The sequence below is a fragment of the Gnatocerus cornutus genome, chromosome 10 (assembly GCF_029298725.1).
Source record: "Gnatocerus cornutus isolate USDA-ARS CGAHR chromosome 10, icGnaCorn1.1, whole genome shotgun sequence".
Lineage (NCBI taxonomy): Eukaryota > Metazoa > Arthropoda > Insecta > Coleoptera > Tenebrionidae > Gnatocerus > Gnatocerus cornutus.
The window spans coordinates 3,451,650-3,457,649 of NC_142242.1; positions in this window are offsets into that span (position 1 = coordinate 3,451,650).

Below are 6,000 nucleotides of genomic sequence, written 5' to 3' on the forward strand. Positions count from 1 at the left end.
GCACAGTAGCAGATTCTGGAAAACACAAGTCATGCTAAACCAATTTAAGCGATAGACGAGCCATCGTTAGCAGACGATATTGTGGTGACTTGTGGAAATTAATCGATAAAATATTATAATTGTAGTAACAGTTGCTAGCGCGATCTGCGAGTCCACAGATCCTGCGAAAACAAAATTTCAATCCACCACGAATCGATACATTTAGAAATACACTTGAAACATCGGTATTTCAATTAAATCGTATCAGGTGTGCAATTAAATTAAATTTCGTATTAAAATCTAACTGCATTCCTTAATATTCCTGTCACGGTCTTGATATTGCCCAATTTGATGGCAGCTAAGAAGTCCACGAAAGCTGAGCATTCTTCGTTGACATGTGACAGCTGCAAGGGTTGTTATATTGTCTTGAAGTGACGAGCTGAGACTGGACTTGTGTAGTTTCCATCACACTCCAACAGTCATAGTGTTGGAATGAACTTCTAATGAAAAATCTCTTGGATTTTTTTTCGGAGACAATTTAATTGATTTTGAGGTGCCATCAACAAGTGTGTTTGTCTGATTAAGAAGTAATCTAAAGTTGACGCGAGTAAGATCAAAGTTGCTTACGTTGGATTTGGATTCAATTAAAGTTAAACCCACGGTCGACCATATCCAATTGAAAAATACGATAAAAAGTGTAATTCAACTTTGGGATTAACGCTTTTGTTGATAATTTAGGGAAGTAATATCAAAATCCAAAGTAAATGATGCAATAAGTCGTTGAGTTTGCTTCTTTATCAAGTTTGTCAGAGTGTAAATTACATTTTACTACAATTACGGGGAGGCAAGACAGAGAACGAAGTGCGCTGGCTATAAAATATGGCTAATTACGTCTCCCAGAACACTGCTCGACTCTACTTCAGGGCGAAATTCCTGTTTTTCTTACCGGTTACATTATCCACTCTTTTGTCGGATTTAAAATCCCATCTTTATTTTTGTCACGCACGTTTAGGGTAGCAATATTGTAATTTTCCTATTAAAAAAGTAATACTAGAGGAAGCGTCAAACCATTGCTAAACCGTAAAGTGATCAATAACAAAAAGGAAGATCCTGTAAACGTGCTTTAAAGCTTCCTGTAAAACTCGGGGGATTTATAGAGAATTGGGGAAGTGAAAAAGCCAAAGGCGACCGCGGGCAACAAGTTTAGGGAGACGGGAGATCGCTTTGACATTCGCTAGATATTATAAGCAGGGAGCAGATTAAATTAGCGTTTTATATCTGGAAAAACTGTAAAGAACACGTACTTTTGGGATTACCCGTCCCCTCGTGTTTACATTAAAAACTTAATCTCCGACAGACATATCACCGCCTTCTTTCAAACCGACGTTAATAAACCAGAAAAATCTCCATAGCCTCCAACCTTCGAAAATTGCTTCTTGATTGACGCAGTCGAAGTCGGACACTTTTACAATCTACATGTATTAATCAAATTGTCGATGAGGGAGGATTCGAACCGTTTGTTATCGATATTCCTGGGAAATTTTTCGGTCCAACGAATGAATGTTTAAAGTGTGCTAAAGTGGAGCACCGGGGAAGGGTGAACGCGGGATGGACGGGTGAAGTAACGGGAATGGTGGTCAGTTTATGTTATGATGTGAACCGAGGATCAACCTGCAATAATTAATCGGTTCCCTAAAGAATACCAGACAAAGGGAAGCGGCCAAGAAAGCCTCCTGAGATAGTTGGTTTGAGAGGTGGGCAAAGGAAAGTACAACTATGGATTCCCGACTGGGATCCGAATAGCTCACGGTCAAACTAAGAGCTGGCCACTTAATGTGACGCTCGGGACCCTCGTCGCAGCTTCTGCTATCGAAGTCGAGATGCCTGCGTCCTTTACACAAACGTTAAACAGCTTTTACGCTAGACTTCATTTCTACTGATTACAAAGACTAGTCTTCTTTTTCACCACAAAATATTTTAAATTTTTCACCTCGATAATTTAACCGGCGCCTCCACCAAATTTCGATTGCAATGTATTACTCGGGATTTCTAAAGAGATAAATATCGAAATGTCTGATTTCTCTACTACGTGATAGACATACCGATATAGGGCTGCCCAGAATACTTGCGGTTCTATTATACGGAATTCTATATCATCAATTTTAACCATTTTGTATTGATTTACCTACCTAAACTTCCTATTTTGCCCTGCGATTGTACAATTATGCCATACTGACATTATTTCTTAATAAAACTTAATAAAACTGATTTTTATTTGATGGAGTAAATTCAATAAAACATGTTGGATGATTTGTGGGCTAGTGGCCGTTAATGTTTGCTTTTAATTTAAAATTTGGCCAGGTTATTTTTTACGCTTGAGATAATACATGCTAGTGACAGTTTGGCATGTATCGAGGGAACGAGATCTGAAAGGGTTTGGAAGATAAAGGGCGACTGTAAATGAGTTGGTTGCTGGTTCCTATAGCCTCTGGTCACTTTCATTAACAAGCCACTTGACAAATGATAATTGGTAAATTCATTGGTCATTCTGTACGCTGTCACTTACCTCGAGCTTTCCATTTTCTCATTTACCAAGTCTATTTAGCAGACATTCAGGATGGCAAATACTAATTGCTCATCATTTATCGAGCCTTGAAGGCTACGCTAGAATTTCAATGTAGCAACGTAAATACATACATCTTTATAAGTCTGTGTTTTTTAATGGGTTGGGAGAGTGAGTATTGTCGTTAGTGGTAGTCTTGCTTTCTTAATAAATAAAGTGCGGTGGTAGGTTGAGGGGACGAAGAACGCCGTTAAGGTATCTACATAGCTGGGTGGGTAATTGCTATATTCAGAACATTATTCACTTTGTGTAATTACCCTCGAGCCGTCAAAGCGACATGTCCTCGCCTGCAAAGGGCGTCTTACAGTCCTGCATCGACTCCTTATTCCAGTATCATCCTTCAGGACATTCTAAACTGCTTGTGCGTCTTTACAAATGTAACTCTGCCACGGGCAGAGATTCACTTCGCTTTGAAATGTATTTGCGACCAATTTAACCTCCGTAATTTACTCGGGGCTTAAACGAACACACGAATCGAGAGAGCAACCATTTGTCCAATTTTTAATTACTAGAAGCAATGTGAATTTTATAACTACGCGTTACTGGTGGCTAGCCAAATAAGTAGTAAAAAAAGTTGTGTAATTAGTTAGCAGCAGCGCTCCATTAGCCTTTCTGGTGAAAGAGAATTGTTTGTGAAGAGATCGCATCAAGGGACGAAGAGTATACACAGGTGTGTAAATTAACCACAAAACTGGATGCTGGGCTGACATACAACTAGCTAAGTTAATTAACCAACTAACTAAATGGCTTCTTAAGCAATTAGCCCTAGGTATATTACGTGTCTAGTAAAGTTACGATTCATGTGAATTCAAACCAGACTATAATTGTTAGTAACAAATTCGCTATTTACGCCACTGTCTTAACAACACATATGGAATTGTATGCTCGAATGCAATCACTAGCAAAACAAACAGCATTCGACCTAACTTGCTGTGAAGTTCATTTATAATCGAAGTGGCAAATTACTCTAAAGGAAAGGTGGAAATTAACAACGCGGTTGCAACATTTAATTAAATTTGATTCAAATACAGCGTCGCGACGACAAGGTCTTGGAGCTTTTATCGCCGGTGAAAGATAATAGGACTCGTAGTAATAGTCTCACGTAACTCGTAGGCTCGCAGGAACAAGTCTACGTTGTCCAGTCTTGAAGCTGTACGATGGCGTTGAGTAAAGGCCACTTAGGAACCCGAGCTTGAAGATATATTGCAGATAAAAGCTCGACAACATGTCATTGCCGCCTGATAAGTGTTTCTCCCACCTTGCTGGTTTTAAGTCGCCTAAACTGCGCTCACATGTCAAATGACTTGTCATAATATGTCGAGTGTACTTCAGAGAAAACAAATAGTACTTTATTTCATTACGGTCTAATGGCGAAGATATTCTAGACACATAACCCTTCACAAGAACAATCTAATTATATTGATTGAATGACAGCCGATTCATTAGGTGTCATTCTTTTAGGGGATACACACGCACGAAGCATGCCGAACGCGAAAGGGTTACACAGATGCCGAAAACAATCTTACCCTGACGGATATTAAGCGTTTAGTTGCTCTTCCAATCAATAACAGAAAAAAGAATGTTAATAGGGCGATGTTTTTATTAATCCCACATATGGAAGAGGACTTCCCTCTTTCCAACTTCGCCCCGAGACGGAACGCATGTATAAAATAGTCGCGTTTGATTTACTGGTGCTGAATTTTAATTTAGGAGAAAGTTGTTGCTGGCGTAAATCTACTTTTTACACTACATACATTAGAAAATATGGACATAACACACGTAAGATCTACCTTTCTTGGAAGGTCACGAACAAACAAGACGATTCTTGATGTGCTGCAATTTCTCTTGGTTTACTCTGATGTCCGGCAAAACTAATTATTGCCCAAAGAACAAAGACGTGCGAGCGGAAGCAAACAAAAACCTAATTATAGAAACGAGCGACCTGATGACAACACATTACGGGGACGTCCTACAGGACTCGTCAGGGCTCCTGCTGCAAATTATAGTTTGTTTCTCACGATCACCGCACTAAATTACCGACGTTGAACTCGTAAACTTCTAGTCCTCGTTAGCGGCCGAGTTAGTTAGCAACCCCTATCGACCAATAAATACCAGCAATGACAATATTTCCAAATCTTTGTCAATCAGTCGCAACGTTGAAAATATATTCACTATTAGTCATGTGTAATTTTGCCGGCTTTGAATTCGCGCTTGCTGGGATAGAAAAAGCTAGTTCGTCTTTTTGTCAATAATTTTACCGTTAGCGGTACTTTTAATTAAATTAAAATTTAATCAGAAATGCGCTCCGTAGACGAGTATATCTTGTATTTAGCTTAGCAATTGCAGTCATTTTCGGGGTGTTGTTACTAATTTGTAGCTGGGGTAAAAGTAAAAGCAAGGACGGTATGCAAACGAATGCAGAAGAATGTAGCGACTGAGAGACGCGTTCGGTGATAGATGACTCCCACTAGACACTGTTTAAACGTAGTTTTAATTAAATCTTGTAATTGTTTGAAACGCATCGTTCTTGTCAACGGGTGTTAAGCGAACACAAGTAAAAAACCGCTAAGTGTTCTAAGCTACGTGACTGAACCGTTGTCGTGATTCAAATTAGCGATCAGTCCAAGTAAAGATTTTGAATAAAGCGATATTTAGTAGAAGAAAAAGTCTATTTCACAAGGTAGATAAAAAACTGCACGGTAACTCAGAGACAATTTAAGCCTTCTATGGACAATGAGCTGAGCCAAATGTCACGCTATTGCCCACTAAATCTCCTGAAGGATGTTCAGCGACAGTAAAAAAATTGCGACACAGCATGCAATCTGCTGTATCCCCCCACTTCTTAAGGCTGCATCTGTGGTTTTTAGCAGGCCGTAAATAACAACAGTTTGCGCTTATACTGAAATAAAATCAGGATTAGTCGGTTTGTTAGTTTGCCACCGTCAGAAAGAGAATTGCCGGAAATGTGTTAGTTATCTAACAAGATACTTATCTATTCAGGGCATCTAAGGTCATAGATATAGCTCACCGGTGACTGCGACGGCCCTCTGGAGTACCACAGTGATCGAAATGATGGAATCTCTTAACCGCCAAACGCGCGGCTGGGGGGAAATAGCCATGATTGAGAGCTAGGTCCTGTTACAGAAACACATTCACCCTTATCCACTAGGCCACACGACCCGCTCAAATATATTATGAAACACTTTGAGGTACTTTTATTGGCATCTAAATACGATATCAATATATTACGGCTTTTACACGGTGTCTAGGTGATCCCATTGCGAAATATTGTGCGGCGTCGTCCGATTGCCCACAGGAGTCCCGATTACTCGACAGATTTATGATATGAAAATTAATATAAACCGCGTCGTTCTTTTCTAGTAAAATTTGCATGAACG